Source organism: Pleurodeles waltl, chromosome 4_2 (genome assembly GCF_031143425.1).
Source record: "Pleurodeles waltl isolate 20211129_DDA chromosome 4_2, aPleWal1.hap1.20221129, whole genome shotgun sequence".
Lineage (NCBI taxonomy): Eukaryota > Metazoa > Chordata > Amphibia > Caudata > Salamandridae > Pleurodeles > Pleurodeles waltl.
This window is the reverse complement of record NC_090443.1, coordinates 1,017,778,493-1,017,790,638: the sequence shown is the minus strand read 5'-3', so window position 1 is coordinate 1,017,790,638 and position 12,146 is coordinate 1,017,778,493. Positions and strand designations below refer to the sequence as shown.

At 48.0% G+C, this 12,146-nt stretch overlaps 1 non-coding gene across 1 annotated transcript; it reads right to left on the bottom strand.

The window, feature by feature from the left end:
* Positions 1-11,432: 11,432 nt before the first annotated feature.
* Positions 11,433-11,505, bottom strand: TRNAR-UCG (transfer RNA arginine (anticodon UCG)). Its single transcript has one exon. It is a non-coding gene; the product is annotated as a tRNA-Arg (tRNA).
* Positions 11,506-12,146: the final 641 nt, after the last annotated feature.

The window sequence follows — 12,146 nt, the reverse complement described above, 5'->3', positions numbered from 1 at the left end:
CAAAGGATTTCCGCCTGAAGTGCACGGAGGCTGGAGTAGCTGCAAAAGTTGCGGTTCCCAGCAATGCAGTCTGGCGTGGGGAGGCAAGGACTTACCTCCACCAAACTTGGACTGAAGAGTCACTGGACTGTGGGAGTCACTTGGACAGAGTTGCTGGATTCAAGGGACCTCGCTCGTCGTGCTGAGAGGAGACCCAGGGTACCGGTGAGGCAGTTCTTTGGTGCCTGCGGTTGCAGGGGGGCGATTCCGTCGACCCACGGGAGATTTCTTCGGAGCTTCTAGTGCAGAGAGGAGGCAAACTACCCCCACAGCAAGCACCACCAGGAAAACAGTCGAGAAGGCGGCAGGATCAGCGTTACAGAGTTGCCTTCGCTACTATGTTGCAGTTTTGCAGGCTTCCAGCGCGGTCAGCAGTCGATTCCTTGGCAGAAGGTGAAGAGAGAGATGCAGAGGAACTCGGATGAGCTCTTGCATTCGTTATCTAAAGAATCCCCAAAGACAGAGACCCTAAATAGCCAGAAAAGAGGGTTTGACTACTTAGGAGAGAAGATAGGCTAGCAACACCTGAAGGAGCCTATCAGAAGGAGTCTCTGATGTCACCTGCTGGCACTGGCCACTCAGAGCAGTCCAGTGTGCCAGCAGCACCTCTGTTTCCAAGATGGCAGAGGTCTGGAGCACACTGGAGGAGCTCTGGGCACCTCCCAGGGGAGGTACAGGTCAGGGGAGTGGTCACTCCCCTTTCCTTTGTCCAGTTTCGCGCCAGAGCAGGGCTAAGGGGTCCCTGAACCGGTGTAGACTGGCTTATGCAGAAATGGGCACCATGTGTGCCCATGAAAGCATTTCCAGAGGCTGGGGGAGGCTACTCCTCCCCTGCCTTCACACCATTTTCCAAAGGGAGAGGGTGTAACACCCTCTCTCAGAGGAAGTCCTTTGTTCTGCCATCCTGAGCCAGGCCTGGCTGGACCCCAGGAGGGCAGAAGCCTGTCTGAGGGGTTGGCAGCAGCAGCAGCTGCAGTGAAACCCCGGGAAAGGCAGTTTAGCAGTACCAGGGTCTGTGCTACAGACCACTGGGATCATGGGATTGTGCCAACTATGCCAGGATGGCATAGAGGGGGCAATTCCATGATCATAGACATATTACATGCCCATATTCGGAGTTACCATTGTGAATCTACATATAGGTAGTGACCTATATGTAGTGCACGCGTGTAATGGTGTCCCTGCACTCACAAAGTCCGGGGAATTGGCCCTGAACAATGTGGGGGCACCTTGGCTAGTGCCAGGGTGCCCTCACACTAAGTAACTTAGCACCCAACCTTTACTAGGTAAAGGTTAGACATATAGGTGACTTATAAGTTACTTAAGTGCAGTGTAAAATGGCTGTGAAATAATGTGGACGTTATTTCACTCAGGCTGCAGTGGCAGGCCTGTGTAAGAATTGTCAGAGCTCCCTATGGGTGGCAAAAGAAATGCTGCAGCCCATAGGGATCTCCTGGAACCCTAATACCCTGGGTACCTCAGTACCATATACTATGGAATTATAAGGGTGTTCCAGTAAGCCAATGTAAATTGGTAAAATTAGTCACTAGCCTGTTAGTGACAATTTGAAAGAAATGAGAGAGCATAACCACTGAGGTTCTGATTAGCAGAGCCTCAGTGAGACAGTTAGTCATAACACAGGTAACACATTCAGGCACACTTATGAGCACTGGGGCCCTGACTAGCAGGGTCCCAGTGACACATACAACTAAAACAACATATATACAGTGAAAAATGGGGGTAACATGCCAGGCAAGATGGTACTTTCCTACACAACCCCCCCCCCCAAACGAAGGACAATAAGACTAGCCATGACCTGATGAGTTTTCATTGTCTAAGTGGAAATATCTGGAGAGTCCATCTGCATTGGAGTGGCTACTCCCAGGTCTATGTTCCACTGTATAGTCCATTCCCTGTAGGGATATGGACCACCTCAATAATTTAGGATTTTCACCTTTCATTTGTTTTAGCCAAAGTAGAGGTTTGTGGTCTGTCTGAACAATGAAGTGAGTGCCAAACAAGTATGGCCTCAACTTCTTCAGTGCCCAGACCACAGCAAAGGCCTCCCTCTCAATGGCAGACCAACGCTTTTCTCTAGGGGTCAACCTCCTACTAATAAAAGCAACAGGTTGATCCTGGCCCTCAGAATTAAGTTGTGATAGGACTGCCCCTACTCCTAATTCAGATGCATCAGTTTGGACATAGAATTTTTTAGAGTAACAAGGGCTTTTCAGGACAGGTGCAGAGCACATGGCCTGCTTCAGGTCCCCAAAAGCTTTCTGACAGCTAGCTGTCCACAATACCTTTTTAGGCATCTTTTTGGATGTGAGGTCATTAAGAGGGGCTGCAATGGAGCCATAGTTCTTAATGAACCTCCTGTAATACCCAGTGAGGCCTAGGAAGGCTCTCACCTGAGTCTGAGTAGTAGGGGGAACCCAAACTATAATAGTTTGGATTTTCCCCTGCAGTGGTGCAATCTGTTCCCCACCAACAAGGTGTCCCAGATAAACCACCTTCCCCTGCCCTATCTGGCACTTTGAAGCCTTGATAGTGAGGCCTGCCTTTTGCAGGGCCTCTAAAACTTTCCATAGGTGGACCAGGTGATCATCCCAACTGGAGCTAAAGACAGCTATATCGTCCAGATATGCTGCACTAAAAGCTTCCAGCCCTTGCAGGACTGTGTTCACCAACCTCTGAAAAGTGGCAGGTGCATTTTTCAATCCAAAAGGCATTACTGTGAATTGGTAATGGCCTCCAATGGTTGAACATGCAGTTTTAGGTTTAGCATCTTCTGATAATTTGACCTGCCAATACCCTGCAGTCAAATCAAAAGTGCTTAGATACTTGGCAGATGCCAGTGTATCTATGAGCTCATCTGCCCTGGGTATAGGGTGAGCATCAGTTTTGGTTACCTGGTTGACACCTCTGTAATCTACACAAAACCGCATTTCCTTCTTTCCATCCTTGGAATGTGGTTTTGGTACAAGTACCACAGGAGAAGCCCATGGACTTTCAGAGTGCTCAACCACTCCCAGTTCTAACATTTTCTGCACCTCTTGCTTTATGCAGTCCCTGACATGGTCAGGCTGCCTATAGATCTTACTTTTGACAGGCAAGCTGTCTCCAGTATCTATAGTGTGCTCACACCAAGAAGTGGTACCTGGCACAGTAGAGAAGAGTTCAGAAAACTGAACCAGGAGATTTATGCAATGGTCTTTCTGCTCAGCAGTAAGACAATCAGCCAAAACTACACCTTCCACTAGAGCATCTTGTTCTGTGGAAGAGAAGAGATCAGGTAGAGGATCACTGTCTTATTCCTGTCCCTCATCAGTTGCCATGAGCAGGGTGAGATCAGCCCTGTCATAGTAGGGTTTCAGGCGATTGACATGGAGCACCCTAAGGGGACTCCTGGCAGTGCCTAAGTCAACTAAGTAGGTGACTTCACCCTTCTTTTCAACAATTATGTGGGGTCCACTCCATTTATCTTAGAGTGCTCTTGGGGCCACAGGCTCCAAGACCCACACTTTCTGCCCTGGTTGGTACTGAACCAAAACAGCCTTCTGATCATGCCATTGCTTCTGGAGCTCTTGGCTGGCCTGAAGGTTTTTACTGGCCTTTTTCATATATTCAGCCATCCTTGATCTGAGGCCAAGTACATAATCCACAATATCTTGCTTTGGAGCTTTTAAAGGTTGTTCCCAACCCTCCTTGACAAGTGTTAGTGGACCCCTAACAGGGTGTCCAAAGAGGAGTTCAAAGGGGTTGAAGCCCACTCCTTTCTGGGGTACCTCCCTGTAGGCAAAAAGGAGGCATGGTAAAAGGATATCCCATCTCCTGCAGAGTTTTTCAGGGAGTCCCATAATCATGCCTTTGAGAGTTTTGTTAAATCTCTCCACCAGTCCATTTGTTTGTGGATGATAGAGTGTAGTGAACTTGTAAGTCACACCACACTCCTTCCACATGGCCTTTAAGTAAGCAGACATGAAATTGCTTCCCCTGTCTGATACTACTTCCTTTGGGAAGCACACCCTGGAAAATATTCCCAGGAGGGCCTTTGACACTGCAGGTGCTGTAGTGGTCCTTAAAGGAATTGCTTCAGGATATCTTGTGGCATGGTCCACTACCACCAAGATAAACCTATTGCCTGAAGCAGTAGAAGGGTCAAGGGGGCCAACTATGTCAACCCCTACCCTTTCAAAGGGGACCCCAACCACAGGCAGTGGAATAAGGGGTGCCTTTGGGGTGCCACCTGTCTTGCTACTGGCTTGACAGGTTTCACAGGACTTACAAAATTATTTTGTGTCCTCAGACATTCTAGGCCAATGAAACAAGGGAACAAGCCTGTCCCAAGTTTTCATTTGTCCCAGATGCCCAGCTAGGGGAATGTCGTGGGCTAGAGTTAGGAGGAACTTTCTGTACTCCTGAGGAATCACTAACCTCCTGGCAGTTCCAGGTTTAGGATCCCTTGCTTCAGTGTACAAGAGGTTGTCCTCCCAGTAAACTCTGTGAGAGTCACTGACATCCCCATTAGCTTGTTTGACAGCTTGCTGTCTTAGACCCTCTAGTGTGGGACAGGTATGCTGTGCCACACTCAGCTCCTCCCTGGCAGGCCCCCCTTCACCCAAAAGCTCAGCAGTGTCTGCTTCCAGCTCCTCTGGTGTAGGTTCTGCACAGGGTGGAAATTCTTCTTCCTCAGAAGTAGAATCCACTGTAGAGGGACGGATAGTAGGAAGTGCTTTACTTCTACTAGCCCTAGCTTTAGGGAGCACTTGGTCCATTGTTCCAGGATCCAAGTTTCCCTGTCCTTTTTGCTTTTTGGCCTGAGCCCTGGTTAAAGCAAAAATATGCCCTGGGATGCCCAGCATTGCTGCATGGGCCTCCAACTCCACATCTGACCAAGCTGATGTCTCCAAATCATTCCCTAATAGACAGTCTACAGGTAAATCTGAAGCTACCACAACTTTATTTGGACCAGTAACCCCCCCTCCCCCAGTTGAGATTTACAACAGCCATGGGGTGGCTAAGTGTGTTGTTGTGAGCATCGGTTACTTGGTACTGGTGACCAAGTAGGTGTTGTTCAGGGTGGACCAGTTTCTCTATGACCATAGTCACACTGGCTCCAGTGTCCCTGTAGGCCTGAACCTCAACACCATTTATTAGGGGTAGTTGCTTGTACTTATCCATGTGAAGGGGACAAGCAACCAAGGTGGCTAAATCAATAGCCCCCTCAGAGACTAACACAGCCTCTGTGGTCTCCCTAATCAGACCAACCCCAACTAAGTTACCAAAAGTGAGCCCAGCTACTCCCTTGGATTGGCTATTAGTAGGTTTGCTCCCACCACCACTGCTATTAGTAGGGACACTAGGTGTAGCAGTAGGGGTTGTAGTGGTAGGAGGCTTGGTGCTTTTCTTTGGACAACTGGGATCTGTTGTCCAATGGCCTTTTATTTTACATAAATAGCACCATGGTTTCTTTTCTTTGTTTTGATTAGAAGAGGATTTGGGCCCCCCACCCCCACCAGAGTGTTTTTGTGGGCCTGATGAAGACTCATTTTTAGATTTGTCCCCACCCTTGTCAGAAGACTTACCATCCTTCTTCTTGTTGCCATCTTTGTCACCCCCTGTATGAACTTTTCTGTTCACCCTTGTTCTGACCCATTTGTCTGCCTTCTTTCCCAATTCTTGGGGAGAGGTCAGATCAGAGTCCACCAAGTACTGGTGCAACAAATCAGACACACAATTATTAAGAATATGCTCTCTCAGGATCAAGTTATACAGGCTGTCATAATCAGTAACTTTACTGCAATGTAACCACCCCTCCAAGGCCTTCACTGAATGGTCAATTAAATCAACCCAGTCTTGTGACGACTCCTTTTTGATCTCTCTGAACTTTATCCTGTATTGTTCAGTGGTTAAGCCATAACCATCCAGGAGTGCATTCTTAAGAACTGTAAAATTATTGGCATCACTTTCTTTCACAGTAAGGAGCCCATCCCTACCCTTTCCACTAAATGATAGCCATAGGATAGCAGCCCACTGCCTTTGAGGGACATCCTGTACAACACAGGCCCTCTCAAGTGCAGCAAACCACTTGTTAATGTCATCCCCCTCCTTATAAGGGGGAACTATCTTGTGCAGATTCCTAGAATCATGCTCTTTAGCAGGATGACTATTGGGAATACTGCTGCTGCCACCATGGGTTTCTAAACCCAGTTTCTGTCTCTCCTTCTCTACTTCTAAGGACTGTCTATCCAAATCCAGCTGTTGCTTCTTGAGCTTCAGTCTGGTTTGTTCCACTCTCAATCTATTGAGCTCCCTTTCTAACAATCTGTCATCAGGGTGGGTGGGAGGGACATGTCTTGAAACAGAAGTATGATGAGAATGGACAGAAGGAGACCTGTCCCTTACAGAAGGCATCCTAACAGCTTGGTTAACAGAAACATCAGTTCTACTGTGGTGAGAATGAATGCTCTTGCTATGATGTGAGACAACACTATCTGTATGGTGTGACTCAACCTCAGTACCAACTATGCTAGGCTGTCTAGTATTGGGCAGGCTAGGAAGTTTCTTTCCTGAATCTTTTCCTAGGGGAGTCCCTGGATCAGATTGGGAACCATTAGCTACCTTTTCAACAGATGGGGCCCTTGTGGCCTTATCTTGTTCTCTAAGCATGTTAAGCAATAATTCCAAGGAAGGATTCTTCCCTACACTCAAACCTCTTTCTACACAGAGACTCCTTGCTCCTTTCCAGCTAAGGTGGTCATATGCAAGTTTGGACAGGTCAACATTTTGGCCTGTGCCAGACATTTTTGAAAGAGTTTAAGTGATAGAAAAAGAGAAAAACGTTTTCAGAACTTTTAGGACAGAAAAAAAACTGTTAAAACTTTTAAGAACTTTTAAGAAAGTTTAGAGGTACTTTTCAGCACTTTAGAAAAGAGGTGAGAAAAGAAATGCAAAACTTTTTGGTTAGGTGTACATACACTGAACTTGTTTTGTATATTTTTCTCTTATGAAAAGTACAATGACAAGAGTGGTAAGTAGTTTCAAAGCACTTATCCCGTCGCTGCACAACCAATGTAGGAGGCTGGACTGGCTTGTAGTGAGTACCTAGTGGTACTTGCACCTTGCACCAGGCCCAGTTATCCCTTATTAGTGTATAGGGTGTCTAGCAGCATAGGCTGATAGATAATGGTAGCTTAGCAGAGCAGCTTAGGCTGAACTAGGAGACGAGTGAAGCTTCTACAGTACCACTAGTGTCATATGCACAATATCATAAGAAAACACAATACACAGATATACTAAAAATAAAGGTACTTTATTTTTATGACAATATGCCAAAAGTATCTCAGTGAGGATATCCTCAGTATCTCAGTGAGGATATCCTCAGTATGAGGATAGCAAATATACACAAGATATATGTACACAATACCAAAATATGCAGTAATAGTATTAGAAAACAGTGCAAACAATGTATAGTTACAATAGGAAGCAATGGGGACACATAGGGATAGGGGCAACACAAACCATATACTCCAAAAGTGGAATGCGAACCACGAATGGACCCCAAACCTATGTGACCTTGTAGAGGGTCGCTGGGACTATTAGAAAATAGTAAGGGTTAGAAAAATAGCCCACCCCAAGACCCTGAAAAGTGAGTGCAAAGTGCACTAAAGTTCCCCAAAGGACATAGAAGTCGTGACAGGGGAATTCTGCAGGAAAGACACAAACCAACAATGCAACAACGATGGATTTCCAGTCGAGGGTACTTGTGGAACAAGGGGACCAAGTCCAAAAGTCACAAGCAAGTCGGAGATGGGCAGATGCCCAGGAAATGCCAGCTATGGGTGCAAAGATGCTGCTACTGGACAGTAGAAGCTTAGGTTTCTGCAGGAACGACAAGGGCTAGAGACTTCCCCTTTGGAGGACGGATCCCCCACGCTGTGGAGAGTTGTGCAGAAGTGTTTTCCCGCTGAAAGACCGCCAACAAGCCTTGCTAGCTGAAAATCGTGCGGTTAGTGTTTTTGGATGCTGCTGTGGCCCAGGAGGGACCAGGATGTCGCCAATTGTGTCAGGGGACAGAGGGGGCGTCGAGCAAGACAAGAAAGCCTCTCAGCAGCAGGCAGCACCCACAGAAGTGCCAGAAACAGGCACTACAAGGATGCATGAAACGGTGCTCACCCGAAGTCGCACAAAGGAGTCCCACGTCGCCGGAGAACAACTTAGGAGGTCGTGCAATGCAGGTTAGAGTGCCGTGGACCCAGGCTGGACTGTGCACAAAGGATTTCCGCCGGAAGTGCACGGAGGCTGGAGTAGCTGCAAAAGTCGCGGTTCCCAGCAATGCAGTCTGGCGTGGGGAGGCAAGGACTTACCTCCACCAAACTTGGACTGAAGAGTCACTGGACTGTGCGAGTCACTTGGACAGAGTTGCTGGATTCAAGGGACCTCGCTCGTCGTGCTGAGAGGAGACCCATGGTACCGGTGATGCAGTTCTTTGGTGCCTGCGGTTGCAGGGGGACGATTCCGTCGACCCACGGGAGATTTCTTCAGAGCTTCTAGTGCAGAGAGGAGGCAGACTACCCCCACAGCATGCACCACCAGGAAAACAGTCGAGAAGGCGGCAGGATCAGCGTTACAGAGTTGCAGTAGTCGTCTTTGCTACTATGTTGCAGTTTTGCAGGCTTCCAGCGCGGTCAGCAGCCGATTCCTTGGCAGAAGGTGAAGAGAGAGATGCAGAGGAACTCGGATGAGCTCTTGCATTCGTTATCTAAAGAATCCCCAAAGACAGAGACCCTAAATAGCCAGAAAAGAGGGTTTGGCTACTTAGGAGAGAAGATAGGCTAGCAACACCTGAAGGAGCCTATCAGAAGGAGTCTCTGACGTCACCTGCTGGCACTGGCCACTCAGAGCAGTCCAGTGTGCCAGCAGCACCTCTGTTTCCAAGATGGCAGAGGTCTGGAGCACACTGGAGGAGCTCTGGGCACCTCCCAGGGGAGGTGCAGGTCAGGGGAGTGGTCACTCCCCTTTCCTTTGTCCAGTTTCGCGCCAGAGCAGGGCTAAGGGGTCCCTGAACCGGTGTAAACTGGCTTATGCAGAAATGGGCACCATGTGTGCCCATGAAAGCATTTCCAGAGGCTGGGGGAGGCTACTCCTCCCCTGCCTTCACACCATTTTCCAAAGGGAGAGGGTGTAACACCCTCTCTCAGAGGAAGTCCTTTGTTCTGCCATCCTGGGCCAGGCCTGGCTGGACCCCAGGAGGGCAGATGCCTGTCTGAGGGGTTGGCAGCAGCAGCAGCTGCAGTGAAACCCCAGGAAAGGCAGTTTGGCAGTACCAGGGTCTGTGCTACAGACCACTGGGATCATGGGATTGTGCCAACTATGCCAGGATGGCAAAGAGGGGGCAATTCCATGATCATAGACATATTACATGGCCATATTCGGAGTTACCATTGTGAAGCTACATATAGGTAGTGACCTATATGTAGTGCACGCGTGTAATGGTGTCCCCGCAATCACAAAGTCCGGGGAATTGTCCCTGAACAATGTGGGGGCACCTTGGCTAGTGCCACGGTGCCCTCACACTAAGTAACTTAGCACCCAACCGTTACTAGGTAAAGGTTAGACATATAGGTGACTTATAAGTTACTTAAGTGCAGTGTAAAATGGCTGTGAAATAACGTGGACGTTATTTCACTCAGGCTGCAGTGGCAGGCCTGTGTAAGAATTGTCAGAGCACCCTATGGGTGGCAAAAGAAATGCTGCAGCCCATAGGGATCTCCTGGAACCCCAATACCCTGGGTACCTCAGTACCATATACTAGGGAATTATAAGGGTGTTCCAGTAAGCCAATGTAAATTGGTAAAATTAGTCACTAGCCTGTTAGTGACAATTTGAAAGAAATGAGAGAGCATAACCACTGAGGTTCTGATTAGCAGAGCCTCAGTGAGACAGTTAGTCATAACACAGGTAACACATTCAGGCACACTTATGAGCACTGGGGCCCTGACTAGCAGGGTCCCAGTGACACATACAACTAAAACAACATATATACAGTGAAAAATGGGGGTAACATGCCAGGCAAGATGGTACTTTCCAACACACATACAGTGCTTAGTGACGGACACAGTGCACTTCTTTAGTGAGGGACGCTGTGCAGTGCTTTTGTGAAGAACACTGTACAATGCTTTAGTGAGGGACACTGTGCAGTGCCTTAGTGAGGGACATATACAGTGCTTTAGTGATAGACACTGTGCAGTGCTTTAGTGCAGACACCGTGCAGTGCTTTAGTGAGACACACCGTGCAGTGATTTAGTGAGGGACGCTGTGTAGTGCTTTAGTGAGGGACGTTGTGCAGTGCTTTAGTGTGGGAAGCTATGCAGTGCTTTAGTGAGGGACACTGTGCAGTGTTTGGTAAGTAAGACTGTGCAGTGCTTTAGTGAGGGATGCTGTGTAGTGCTCTAGTGAGGGACACCGTGCAGTGTTGTAATGGGGGACGCTGTGAAGTGCTTTAGTGAGGGACGCTGTGCAGTGCTTTAGTGAGGGACATTTTGCAGTGCTTTAATGAGGACACCGTGCAGTGCTTTAATGAGGGACACCTTGTAGTGCTTTAGTGAGGGACACCCTGCAGCGCTTTAGTGAGGACACTGTGCAGTGCTTTAGTGAGGGTCACAATGAAATGTATTATAGAGGGACACTGTGCAGTGTTTTACTAAGGGACATTGTGCACTGCTTTAGTGAGGGCCACTGCAATGCTTTAGTGAGAACACTGTGCAGTGCTTTTTTGAAGGACACAAGTGTAGTGCTTTAGTGAGGGACGTGTGCAGTGATTTAGTGAGGGACACAGTGCAGTGGTTTGGTTAGGGACACTGTTCAATGCTTTAGTAAGAGATGCCATGCAGTGCTTTAGTAAGGGACGCTGAAGTGCTTTAGTGAGGGACACCGTGCAGTGGTTTAGTGTGGGACACTGCAGTGTTTTAGTGAGGGACACCGTGCAGTGCTTTAGTGAGGGACACCCTGCAGTGCTTTAGTAAGGGACGCTGAAGTGCTTTAGTGAGGGACACCGTGCAGTGGTTTAGTGTGGGACACTGCAGTGTTTTAGTGAGGGACACCGTGCAGTGTTTTAGTGATGGATGCTGTGCACTGTTTAGTGAGAGACATCGAGAAGTGCTTTAGTGAGGGGCGCGGGTCAGGGCTTTAGAACAGAAGGTTATACTTTAGGATTTTAACCGCGAGTTTATGAATTGAAACATTGCGTAACCTTTCTACAAGAGGTTTTATGTGTCAGAGTCACCACCTCCTCCGTAGAAAGTTGCACTCTTTTAAGAACAGAAACATTGAAATGCGGGCATGATTCTAAAAGCATAAAATGTATTTTCTATAGTGGCTGAAAAAATATCCGACCACGAAGGGACTCGAACCCTCAATCTTCTGATCCGAAGTCAGACGCCTTATCCATTAGGCCACGCGGTCACATAAATACATTAATAGATATGTACTATTCATCCGTCTCCGAGCACCCCTGGCCGCTGCTGACATCCAATCTTGTGCTTTACAGAAAGAAAGCGCGCTCTCTGCTCACAAGCACTTGTCTCCAGGCGCTATATGTCCTCACTGCTGCTCGATACCATCGCCCCCTTTCCCCCGCTTCCTGGAGGACTGAGAGGTGATGAGTTGTAAAAGCGTTAAGGTTTGTGTCATATCCGGATCCTCGTCGCGTGTGAACAAGATCACAAGTGCGGGTTGAAGCCTCCGCCACCTCTGTTTACCCGCTTTGTCTCTTTTCTTTCACCCTGAGCCCGTATTATTCTCATCCTTTTCTCTGTCAGTCTTTATTCCTCTTTCCAGTCTCGGTGGTTTATTTTCTCTTTGCCTCTGTTTGTATTCCTCTCTCCCTAACTCTCTGTGGAGTCTTTCTTGGGCTGTTTCCTTCCCACTAATGCATGTTACTGTGGGTCTCTGTGTTACCGCTGCCCAGAGCGGTAATCACCAGCCTCACCCCACAAACCGGGATTCATGCAAGAGTGGAGTAATTTATTTCTTGCTCTTCTCTTTTTTCACAAATTCGTGGATTACTGAACATTAAAAATAGAGCTCTCAAGTACAGAGGTACT